The sequence below is a fragment of the Loxodonta africana genome, chromosome 8 (assembly GCF_030014295.1).
Source record: "Loxodonta africana isolate mLoxAfr1 chromosome 8, mLoxAfr1.hap2, whole genome shotgun sequence".
Lineage (NCBI taxonomy): Eukaryota > Metazoa > Chordata > Mammalia > Proboscidea > Elephantidae > Loxodonta > Loxodonta africana.
The window spans coordinates 54,361,545-54,375,152 of record NC_087349.1 but is presented as its reverse complement, the minus strand read 5'-3'; the positions used below and the strand labels follow the sequence as shown (position 1 = coordinate 54,375,152).

General features: G+C 38.6%; 1 pseudogene; it reads right to left on the bottom strand.

Annotated features, from left to right (window-relative positions):
• Positions 1 to 1,278: 1,278 nt before the first annotated feature.
• Positions 1,279 to 2,538, bottom strand: LOC100675174 (actin-related protein 2/3 complex subunit 1B-like; annotated as a pseudogene).
• Between the last annotated feature and the right edge of the window lie 11,070 nt (positions 2,539 to 13,608).

The following is a 13,608-nucleotide window of genomic DNA, read 5'->3' as shown; positions in this document are numbered from 1 at the left end:
TGTGGTTCTTGAGCTGCCTATGACTGAATAGATGGGTCTGCTTAATTCCACAGTGCAGATTAGGAGACCCACACCTGAGGATTAGGATGCTGCACACTTAAACCATAATCTACATCTGCTCCACCAGCAACAGAGCCGACATTTTCATTTCCTTTCTTCCTATTCCTCTGTGTACCTTGTTTTTTGAGCTCAGGCAGGGAACAGTGAGGTGTTATGTATTGACCCTCTTGAACCACACATACACAAGTATTGGAGCCCTGGTGGCGAAGTGTTTAAGAGCTTGGCTGCTGACCAAAAGGTCTGCAGTTCAAATCTACCAGCTGCTCCTTGGAAACCCTATGGGACAGTTCTACTCTGTTCTACAGGGTCGCTATGAGTCAAAATCGACTCAATGGCAATGGGTTTTTTTGGTTTATGATGGAAATGTCACTAACACACAAAGGGTCTGGTGGAGGGACTTGTGCTGGTAATTAACATTCACTTGGCTGGAACTCATACCATATCTGGGAAAACATATTACTAGACAAACAAGTGTTTTACATTTGTAAAAACTCTTGAAAGGATTACAGATATTTCATGGTGCCAGCAAATATTAGAGCTGTGGTATTCATATTGTGACTGAATCTCAGAATGCCATTTTTTATGTGTCTAGCCAGATTCTCCTTAATAACTGGCAGGTGGACAGAAAATACTCCTGTCCCTAGTTCTACGGCATAGTTTTGTTGTCTGAGTACCACTGTCCCAGTTAATAGTAATCACTGATGGTTACTAATTGATTATTGATATATTATGGATTAATAACTATATTGATAATAAGGTATTAAAAAAAAGATCACTTGACCAACTTAGAAAAAAAAAGATTAGAAAACCAGCTAGTCTCATAATATTATAAAGGACTGGGAAGAGGAGAGTGTAGAGATACCGATATCATGTACTTGGCTTTGTTTTTCTGTTTGTTTTTTATCTGTGCACAAGGGCATTTTTATTACCTTCAGGTTTTGAAGCAGTTCATTAACAACATTGTGCTTTGAGAGCGTTTTTTTTTTTTTTTTTTACAATAAATGAAAGCATTCCTGTAAGAAAAAGACACATGATCCTTCAACAGGTAAGAAAAGCCTCCCACCTCCGACACTCCCCCCCTCCATTCCCGAGGAAGGAGCCCCCATCGGGGCCGTGCTGGCACCCTAACAACATTTAGCAAAGCGACCTTTGGCTTCCAGACCTCATTGCCCTCTCCCCCAACAACTGGGATGAGGGCAACATACACTTACAGCAAGGTCATTTGATCTTGAGGTCTTTCAAGGCCGACTGACACCAAGCTCTTCATCTACCAGATGCTCATGCCACCGTCCATGCAGAACTGCTAGAAACTGGACTTTCCGCCTGAGCACTGAGATCCAGCAGAAGCTGTACTTGTGCAGCAGGTCCAGGCCTGTGCCCGTGGCCGCCCCGCGCTCCGAGTTCACCTTCTCGTCAAGGTTCTGGAGGCGCTTGTGGAGGGTCATGCTCTCTGTGAGCTCTGCTTGGGCGCATCCAGCCTCCAGCCTAAGCACAGCGTCGGGCAGCGCCTTCGTAGGATAAGTAAACCGCAACCAGAAACAGTCGTGTCCAGGTGCTACAGGCTGTTTTCTGTGATAAAGGTCACTGTGAGTAGCAGCAGCGTTTCAGAGGCCAGGGTCTGGACGGCCATCTTCTTGGCATCGGCCGGCAGGCATTGCAGTCACGCCTGACCCAGGCCACACGGCTTCCTCAGGCTGAGAAGCCGATGCCATGCACCTAGCCGCAGCTACTGCTGGACTCGAACATCAACTGCCCAAAAGGCAACTAGGAGGCCCACGGTGTAGGTGCCTGCCGCTTCTCCACCTCTTCTAAGTAGGCTGAGCAGATCTGGCACTTGAAGTTGCAGGTGCGGGCGGCCAAGAGCACGTTGTTACGGCACCAGTCCAGGCTGAGTACGGTGGACTTCTTCATGTGCTTGTACATTGACCATCAAGCTCCTGCTCGAACAAGCAATGGGGCGATGACCTGGAAGCCGCTGACCCCAGCGAACTCGTTCTCGTGGAGGGCCCAGCGCACTCGGCCGCGGCTGGGTTCATCAGAATGACGAGCATGGGCTTCCACACAAGCCACTCTTCAGTTCACACGTAGGTGTTGAGGTCTGTGCCGCCGGTCACGATGAGGATGCTCTCAGGGCCCAGTCAAGGCTTGTCACCCGCCCGATGCGCTCCTTGAGCTCGAGCATTTTGAACCCTTGGGCTCGTGGTCGTTGAGGCAGAGGGCAATCTGGGGGCGGTCCTTGTCTTCCGCATTGCGGATGATGGTTTCAGTAGGAAGCTGTGGTAGTTGATAGCACTCTTCCGCCGAGTGCCCCGGATGCGGACTCTGGGCAATGGACACACCAAGCAGGCTCCCAAGCATGGCTCTTTTAAGCTACGTATTTGAGCTCTCCTTAGCCAAACCCTCCCACAGTGAGGTGAGAACCATTACCCAAGAGGCCAGGCCTTTGTGGGAACTGGGCCTCAGTCATTACCTCCCCATCTCACCACAGATATATCTGCCATAAAGTCACACTCTGACCCTGGTGTGACCAGTTTACAGGTCATGGTGTTCCTTTTTTTTTTTTTTTTTCCAGGTTCGGCTTTTCACTGTTGCCAGCAATAAAAATATGCGAAAGCCTCCCAGGGACTGTGTGTTTGCTCTAGGTGCAAAGGAAAAGGTAGGAGGTTTTACCACACTTTTAAGTCCATTTGGGGCGCAAGAAGTATTCTTGGGCTTTCTCTGAAACCTAACCTCCAAGATACCGTGAATAATATGGCTTCTGTGGGGGAAATTCCGTCTGAGTTGCAAACAACGATTTGCAAAGAAACTTTAGAAGCACAGCCCTTTACAATTGCAGATGACCTATATTCCAGAGGTTTCAAATGGCTCAGCATACGATTTCCATTCACTTCGGAGGTTTCTGTTCATCTTCAGTTCGTGAAACATAATGATCATTTCTAAGTGGACGACTTTGATTTGGAGATTACTAGGCACACTGCTACCTTTTTTTTCCTGTGCACTTTTCCCACACGTCTTTCTCCTTTATATGTACCTCGACAGCAGCGAAACACTAAAAGTTATCACAGTTTGCATATCAGTGTTTAAAATCCCACTTTTGAAAAACAATGTCCTTATGAAAGACTCATTGGTGTTTGCCTATTTAAAAAACTAAACATAAGAGAAATTTTACTGAAACATGAGCGCTAACCCACAATGGTCTTTGTTTTTGGGTGAATGTAACCTTGCACCACTTCTGAAAGGTTTCGATTGCTGAATTCTCTAGGCACTGCTTCAGTCCTTGGGGGGTATAACTCAGAGTAAACCCATCAGCACCTCCTTTCTCTTTTCTTTATAATGGATAATATTACAGTGTCTTTGGCAAAACATTTTGAGTTAGATGAAAGACAATAACACTGAAGAAGAAAGGTATTGCTTTGTGATTAAAATGAGAGTGGATACATTTTTACTGAGTAATGAAAGGCTTTATCTCTGGCAAGATTCCAATAGAATGTTGTTCTAGAATGTCATGGGATTTAATCTGATTTTTTTTTTTTAATAATCTCAGAATCTGCCTAGGAATCAAGGAATGTATTAATTTCAAACCTATTGAAGTTTTCTTCTTAACGAATTCATAGTTATGATAAGATGGGCAGTTATAGGCTCTTAGGCCTGTTTGGAGTTTATAGAGTGTGACCTATAACCTTTATTTATGAGGTTGTATAGAGATAATTTATCCCTGTAGCAAAGCACAAGGGCAATTACTTTAAGTAATGTTTTGAGTATTAAGCACTTATAAAATTATTAGTGTCTCCATGAATTCAGCATTTAATTACAAAATAAAGTTACTTAATAAAATTAGCTGTATCTTTGAAGTTAGAGGTTTCTGTTAGTTTAATAATTTTATTTTTAAACTTTTCAAATAAACACTGAGTATACAGTAAATGATAGACTACCTTGTACCAAATACCCTGTCTGAATACAAATTAACATCATTCATATTTGTTCAGAAACTTTTCTCAGGCTTTTTATTTAAAAAATTTAAGCTACAGAGAAGTTGAAAAGCAGTACAGTGACTACCCTTTATCCCTTAACCGAGATTCACAAGTTTTAACATTTTGCCACATTTGCTTTGTCTCGTTGTGTGTGTGTGTTTTTGTTTGTTTGTTTGTTTTTGTTTTGGGGCCAAATCCTTCAGAAATGAGTTATAGGTATCAAGAGGGTTCACCCCTAAATATTTGAGCAAGAAGTACAAGAATGAAGATGTTTATTCACAGAGTACCCTTATCACGCCTAAGAAAGTTAAAATTGTTTTCATAATACCACCCCATAAATAAAGTCCGCATTAAAATTCCCCAGTTGTCCACAGAATGTCTTTTTTAGCTGTATATGCGCGCGCACACACACACACACACACATACACACACACATATGGAGCCCTGGTGGAGGAGTGATGAAGAGCTCAGCTGCTAACCAAAAGTTCAGCAGTTTGAATCCACCATTCGTTCCTTGAAAACCCTATGGGGGCAGTTCTACCTTGTCATATAGGGTTCCTATGAGTCAGAATGGACTCAACGGCAACAGGTTTGGTTTGTTTATATATATATATATATGTTTTTGAGCCACAGCCCGTTCAAACATCACACATTGAATTGATTGTTGCTGTTTCTTCATTTTCCTGCAACCTAGAAGAATTCCCCAGCCTTTTATGTAAATGTGTATATGATCAGTCTTTTACTATGAACCATTCTATGGGGTATGTACCAAAACAATAAAAAAAAAAAAAAAAAGTAACAAACTCATTGCCTTCAAGTCAATTCTGACTCGTAGTTGGTGAATTTGAACTACCTACCATTCCCCCATGCCTCTGTCAGTTTCTCTTATGGTGGGAGCTTGTGTGTTGCTGTGATGCCGGAAGCTATGCCACTGGTATTCAAATACCAGCAGGGTCATCCATGGCAGTCAGGTTTCAGCTGAGGTTCCAGACTAAGACAGACTAGGAAGAAGGACCTGGCAGTCTACTTCTAAAAAGAATTAGCCAGTGAAAACCTTATGAATAGCGGCGGAACATTGATATAGTGCCGGAAGATGAGCCCCTCCGGTTGGAAGGCGCTCAAAAAACAAATGGGAGGAGCTGCCTCTTCAAAGTAGAGTCAACCTTAATGACATGGATGGAGTCAACCCTTCGGGCCTTCATCTGCTGATGTGGCATGACTTTAAATGAGAAGAAACAGCTGCAAACATCCATTAATAATTGGAACGTGGAATGTATGAAGTATGAATCTAAGAAAATCAGAAATTGTCAAAAATGAAATGGAATGCATAAACATCGATATCCTAGGCATTAGTGATCTGAAATTGACTGGTACTGGTCATTTTGAATAGGACAGCCATATGGTCTACTATGCCAGGAATGACTACTTGAAGAGGGATGGTGTCATATTTATCATCAAAAAGAACATTTCAAAATCAATCATGAAGTACAATGCTGTCAGTGATAGGATAATATCCATATTCCTATAAGGAAGACCAGTTAATACACTATTCAAATTTATGCACCAACCACTAAGGCCAAAGATGAAGTCTGAAATTCATGAAATGTGCAGTCATGATGCACTGATAATTACTGGTGATTGGAATTCGAAAGTTGGAAATGAAGGATTGCTATTTGAAAAACACGGCCTTGGTGATAGGAACGATGCTGGAGATGACATGATTGAATTTAGCAAGACCAACGACTTCTTCATTGCAAATATATTTTTCACTGACATGTATGATGACTATACACATGGACCTCACCAGATGAAATACACAGGAATCAAAGCGACTATATCTGTGGAAAGAGACGATGGAAAAGCTCAATATCATCAGTCAGAACAAGGCCAGGGGCTGACTGCAGATCAGACCATCAATTATTCATATGCAAGTTCAAGCTGAAACTGAAGAAAGTTAGAACAACTTAATGAGAGCCAAAGTATAACCTTGAGTATATCCCACATGAATTTAGAGACCATTCCAAGAATAAATTTGACGCTTTGAACACTAATGACTGAAGACCAGATGAGTTGTGGAATGACATCAAAGACATCATACATGAAGAAAGGAAGTGGCCATTAAAAAGACAGGAGAGAAAGAAAAGACCTAAATGAATGTCAGAAGAGGCTCTGAAACTTTCTTTTGAACGTCAAGTAGCTAAAGCAAAAGAAAAAATGATGTAAAAGAGCTGAACAGAAGATTTCAAAGGGCAGCTCGAGAAGACAAAGTATTATAATGACATGTGCAAAAAGACCTGGAAATAGAAAACCAAAAGTGAAGAACATGCTCAGCATTTCTCAAGTTGAAAGAACTGAAGAAAAACTTCAGACCTTGAGTTGCTATACTGAAGGATTCTGCAGGGAAAATACTAAACGATGCAGGAAGCATCAGGGCAAGATGGAAGGAATACAGTCATTATACCAAAAAGAATTGGCCAACGTTCAACCATTTCAGGAGGTAACATATGATGGTACCGATGGTACTGAAGGAAGAAGTCCAAGCTGCACAGAGGGCCCAGTAAACCCAGTGCCGTCAAGTCGATTCCGACTCATAGCGACCCTATAGGACAGAGTAGAACTGCCCCTGGCAAAAACAAGCCTCCAGGAATTGACAGAATACTAATTGAGATGTTTCAGCAAATGGATGCAGCCCTTGAAGTGCTTGCTTGTCTATGCCAAGAAATTTGGAAGACTACTATCTGGCCAACCAGCTGGAAGAGATTCATATTTATGTCTATTCTCAGGAAAGGTGATCCAACCGAATGCAGAAATTATCGAACAGTATCATTGATACCACATGCAAGCAAAATTTTGCTGAAGATCATTCAAAAGCGGCTGCAGTTATATATCGACAAGGAACTGCGAGAAATTCAAGCTGGATTTAGAGGAGGACATGAAACCAGGGATATCATTGCTGACATCAGATGGATCCTGGCTGAAAGCAGAGAGTACTAGAAAGATGTTTATGTGTTTTATTGATTATGCTAAGGCATTCCAGTATGTGGATCATAACAAATTATGGATAACATTTCGGAGAATGGAAATTCCCGAACACTTAATTGTGCTCATAAGGAATCTGTGCATGGATCGAGAGTCAGTAGTTGAAACAGAACGAGGGGGCACTTAATGGTTTAAAGTTAGGAAAGGTGTATGCCACGGTTGTACCCTTTCACATATGTATTCAATCTGTATGTTGAGCAAATAATCTGAGAAGCTGGACTGTATGAATAAGAATGGGGCCTCAGGATTGGAGGAAGACTCATTAACAACCTGTGTTATGCAGATGACACAGCCTTGCTTATCAAGAGGACTTGAAGCACTTACTGATGAAGATCAAGGACCACAGCCTTCAGTATGGATTACACCTCAACATAAAGAAAATAAAAATCCTCACAACTGGACCAATAAGAAATACCATGATAAAAAGATTGAAGTTGTCAAGGATTTCATTTTACTTGGATTAACAATCAACACCCATGGAAGCAGAAGTCAAGAAATCAAAAGATGCGTTGCATTGGGCAGATTGACTGCAAGAGATATCTTTATAGTGTTAAAAAGCAAAGATGTCACCTTGAGGACAGTGTTTTGTTCTGTTGTGCATAGCATTGCTATGATTCGGAACCTGATTCTACGGCACCTAACAACAGCTATCATCTTCTGGTTGGCAGCTGAGCTCTTAACTACTATTCTACCAGGCTCCACTGGATGTGTAGTGGTATCTTATTGTGGCTTTAGTTTGCATTTCTCTGATGATTAGTGATGTTCAGTAACATTTCATATGCTTATTGGCTATTTACATATGCTTTTGTGAAATGACTGTTCAGATATCTACTTTTGAATTGTTTGTCCTTTTATTATGATTTTGAAGAATTTGTTATATATTCATGTCAGATACATGGATGGTGAATATTATGACTTGCCTTTTCATTTTTTAAAGTGTGTTTCAAAGAGCAACATTTTGAATTTTGATTATTTATCATGTTTTTCTCTGTGAATATGCTTTTTGCATTTAGGAATCTTTGTTGTTGTTGTTAGGTGCCATTGAGTTGCCTCTGACTCATAGCGACCCCATGTACAACAGAAGGAAACACTGCCTGATCCTGCGTCATTGCAGCCTGTGTGTTAGTCCATCTCATCAAGGGTCTTCCTCTTTTTCACTGACCATCTACTTTACCAAGTATGATGTCCTTCTCCAGGGACTGGTCCCTCCTGCTAACATGTCCTGGGTACATGAGATGAAGTCTTGCCATCCTCGCTTCCAAGGAGCACTCTGGCTGTACTTCCAACAAGACAGACTTGTTCACTCTTCTGGCAGCCTGTGGTATATTCAGTGTTCTTCACCAACGCCATGATTCAAAGGCATCAGTTCTTCTTCCGTCTTCCTTATTCATTGTCCAGCTTTCACATGCATATGATGCCATTGAAAATATCATGGCTTGGGTCAGGTGCACCTTAGTCCTCAGAGTGATATTTTTGCTTTTCGACACTTTAAAGAGGTTTTTTGCAGCAGATTTGCCCAACACAATGCATGTTTTGATTTCTTCTATGGACTTTGATTATGGATCTAAGTAAAATGAAATCCTTGACAACTTCAGTATTTTTTCCATTTGTCCTGATGTTTCTTATTGGTCCAGGTGTGAGGATTTTTGTTTATGTTGAGGTTTAATCCCAGCCCCCAAATTGCAAATATTTTCTCCTTTTTTTTTCCTAGAAGTTTTATTATTTTAGAGCTTATGTTTGGGTCTATGATATATTTCAAGGTAATTTTTTTGTATGGCATTAGGAAAGAGATAATGTTGGTTCTTCCATATGGATGCCCAGTTGTTTTATTACCATTTGTTAAAAAAGTAGTTTTCACTCATTTGAATTACAAATACTTGTATCCTGTGCCCATACTAAATTCACTTCTTATTTCTGATAGCTTTTTTGTGATCACTAAGATTTTACTAAGTAAATAATATCCTTTGCAAATGGAAAGTTTCACTTCTTTTTCTACAATCTTGGTGTCTTTGTTTCTTTCTCTTGTCTTGTTCATCTTGCTAGGAACCAGGACAGTGTAAGTGATATATTGTGAAACCTGTGAGAGCCAGAACTGGACGTGACTGCCTTGTTCTTCTGGTTCTCACAAGTTTTCTGCCTTTGACAGGGTATAGTCTTACCACTTTTTTTATCACTTGTGTTAGTGGAATACATTTATGTTTTCCTTTTGTAGGTTTTATTGTATTAAATATAAACAATGAGAGTGAATGCCCTTACCTCGTTTCAGTTTTTAGGTGAAAAACTTTCAGTTACTCACCCTTAACTGTGGTGGTAGATGCACATGTCTCATAGAGATGCTTTTTAGCAGGTTAAAAAGCCCCTATTTCAAGTTTTCCGCAGGTTTTTCCTATAAATGGGTATTACATTTTTTCAAATAGTTTCTTTCATCTATTGATCATGAATTTTTTCTTTATTCTGTCAATACATTGAATTACATTATTTGATTTTCGATATTAAATCAATTTTGCATTCCTGAGATAAATGCTACTTAGTCATGATGTACTATCCTTTTTATAAATTGCTGGATTCAATGTGATAACATTTTGTTAAGGAATTCTACATCTATTTCATGAGAGATTTTTTCTGTAGTTTTGGTTAAAATTGTTTTTCTTTCTCAAGTATTTTGAATCAGGTATTAAATTCATTTTTTTTTCATTTTTAATAAAACCACAGGAAAACCTGTAGCCTTAACTATTTATCCGTGCTTTAATTTTATCCCATAAATTCTGGTATGCAATGTTTTGACTTTCATTATTTTTTTTAGAAATTCTGCAACTTTTTGGTTTATATTTCTCCTTTTCCCAACAGATGTTTAATACAGTTTTAAAATTTGGGGTGCGTGGGGCTTCTTTTATGTTTATGTTTAAGTATTAACATATTGTTTACTGCGTTGTGATAAGAGAATATGGTTTATATGAGTTCGTGGAATTTTTGGAGTTTTCTAATATATGGTCAATTTTTGTGCATGTTTCATGTGCAATTAAGAATAAAATCAATCTTTTATTATCAGGGTGTAAAGTTTATTAGATTTCTCTACTGATTATATTGATTATATGCTTTAGAACCTCTATGTATTAAACTTTTATCCACTTGATTTGTTTTATACTGAAAGCAATGTGTTATATATAGATTTTTGTGAGACTCTGACTTTTTTTTTTCCCATGCATTTCTGATACTTTCTGCTCTAAAAAGGTGATGGTTGTATTATCTGGTGCATAGACACTCTGTTATATCTTCATTGTGATTGCAAACCTTTAGTGTTTGAAACTGTTGTCACCTTAGAGCTTCAAGGTCTGAATTCTATTCTGTTTAATACCATGATTCTTACCCTTGCTTTATTATGGTTTTCAATAAAAGAGTAAAGCCTATTCATATTTACTAATAGGACTAATGCTTATATTATTTTATGTTATTTTTATTTGTTTTTTTTTGGGGGGGTGGTTTCTTTTTGTCTATGTTCATTGCTCCTTTTAGTGTTTTTTGAGTTAAACACTGAGAAGGCAGAGAAATAAAATAGAATGTTGTCCACCCTAGAGGAGATCCCACTTTTGCAAAAAATATATAGGTCTGCAAACGGTAATTACAATATAGCTAACGTAGGTAGTTCATACATACAAAGTTTTATGGGAACCTGCAGGGGGCAAATGAATTCTAAGTAAGAGTGATAAAGTGTATATTTACCAACAATCTTTTTTTTTTTTTAATCTGCAAAACAGGGATAGCAATACACGACTCTTTTAGGAGTAATTAAGAAATATCAGGAGTCTGGATTTCCTTAGAAGAGAAATAGTTTGTCTCCTGTTATCAAAGTTTAAGTTACACACCTGTTGACAAGAGCATTCCTCAGAAGTAATCAATCAATGACACCTTGATTATCAAATCCTATGAATGAAACTGATTTGTGCAATCAAGCAGCCTGTATTTTAACCACACATTCCTAAAATGTCTTAGTGCACAGCTACTTTTTTTTCCAACAGTTGGAGAACTGTCTCAAATGTATGAGCTCTTCTCTGTTTGATTTTCTCTAGATCCTCTCTGGATATAGTAGGAACTCATTATTCCAGGAGTCAGCTGCATATAGGCTTGATTCTTGCAGGTGTCAAAGTAAGAAGGAATATTAATTTTTTTTATCCCAGTTTGCCTGGAAGAGTCTTGGTGTATTCATGTGTTTCTTCCATGGTTATTAATAGTGTCCCCTTATCCAAAAGTATCCAGATTTGAAAGATGTATTATCATCATAGTTATTTACATTTTAAATTGACTGTTGGTCTTTTATAAAAAAAAAAAAAATTTTAATAAGAAAATTTAAAGCTAATGTAAATTGTTTTGTAAAAAAAAATCAAATTTTGCATTTTAAGGTTGTCTCTAATTGTGAAATTAAAAACAATTTCTCTCCACGTTAAAGGAATTCTAGGTAGTAGTAAGTAGTGGGAGCTATAACGGATTCAGTAAGCTATGAGTCGGAATTGACTCGAAGGCACTGGGTTGTGTGGGTTTTTATGGCTTTCTCAGTTTTCCTGAGTCCTGTTTCCTGTAGCCGTTAGGGAAGAAGAGAAACCTATGCCCCTTCTTCAATTTCTTTGCCTTATCCTGGCACATTTCCAAAACTAAACTTTCCCTTTAGTGCCTTGTCTTTATTTTTACCATTTCCCAACCTGGGAATAGATTACCTTAGCGATGCTGCTCTTTGTATCTGGTAAATACTTTCTGATAGAATACACGGTCAGAGCTTATTTTGGTGTCTCCTCACCTCTAAAATATGAATAAGCTCTGGAGGGTAGAAAATTTTTGTGAACTGATATATTCATATCAGTTAACTATATTCATATCGGTTAACTGATATATTCATATCAATTAACTATATTTATAGAATTTAGAATAATCCTTGGATCACGCATATTTGTTGTTGAGTTCGTAATGAATTCATCCCTAAGCCAGTAAATGTAAGGAACACAGAAGACTTAAGATCTGGTGCCACTCATCAGAAGACTTAAAGGAGACAAAATAGGTAATGATATAAAACTATTTTTATTAATAGCTAAATTCCATAGAAGTGCAAAGGAAAGAGTTGTCATTAAGGGTTAGAGTCAGGGAAGGAATGGAGGGGATTGGGCTTGAGCTAGACCTTACTAGATGGACATATTTTCATATTCTGCTCAAATCCAAAAACCAAATCTGATGCCCTTGAATTCATTCCAATTCATGGTGACTCCACATGTTAAAGAATAGACAAGTGCTCCATAGGGTTTTCTTGGCTGTAATTTTTAGGGAAACAGATCATCAAGTCTTTTTTCCTTGGTAGTACCACTGGGTGGGTTCAAACCACCAACCTTCCTGTTAGTGGTCGAGCACAGACTATTTGTGCCACCCAGGGACCCATATGCCGCTAGAAGAAACAACACATCAACTGAAGACAAAAGTAATCAGCAAACCCATTCAGGTGGAAAAAGCACAGGATGTATTTGTAAAACAATGAGAAGCCTCAGAATAAGCCAAACAATGCAGTGTGAAAAATCATTTTTGCACTTTCCCTGAGTCTGATTAGAAACTAGGTATGCCCAAATATAAGGGCAATAAAAAAAGTTGTCATATATTTTGTAATACTAGCTACATCAATAATATTATACCTTTTTTTTTTTATATTAATAGTCTTATGTTTCACAGATTAAAATCTTACATTTATTTGTTTTTGGTTTAATACTTATCTATTCTCCTAGTCAGTGGTTAAGAGCTCGGCTGTTAACCAACAGGTCTGCAGTTCGAATCCACCAACTGCTCCTTGGAAACTCTGTGAGGCAGTTCTACTCTGTTCTTTAAGATTGCTTGGAGTTGGAACTGACTTGACGGCGATGGGTTTTTGGTGTTCTCCTACTGATAACTACTGAAGTTGCTTTCATACTTTCTCCTGACACAGGCAGTGGATCAGCAAACATTTTTGTCCACGTCACTTTATTGATCTTGTAACAAATTCCGGAATATGTAATCAGAAGTAATCACTGGGGCATATGTTAGACCCTATATATAATTTCTTGAGGAGCTGCTGGACTAGAGGGCTTTCCAGACTGGCTCTACCCAGGTAGACTCCTATCTGTAATGCAAAATAGCCCCCATCCCTTCACATTCATTCTGACAGTTCATGGTATCCATATTTTGGAATTTTCACCTTTCTTATGGTTAAAAGTCATATCTCCTGTTGTTTAAATTAAATAATATTTTAAATGAGATACATGATAACAATAATTATCTGAAAAAAATTCATTCCATTAAGCTCTTAACGTTTTTATTTTTATTAGCTTGGCAGCACAACTGCTTTAATTTTCCTTAAAAATTTATGGTTGTTTGACTAAAAATGCCATGTAAATGTTTTAGCTAAGAAGGCACTATAATAGAATTGGAAAATGTCCCAAATCAGTAAAGACAAACCACTTCAACTGAGGTAAGAAAAAGAGGGAATTTGATTTATCGCTTTTTGTATAAACAGTGACATCTAGAGCTGCCA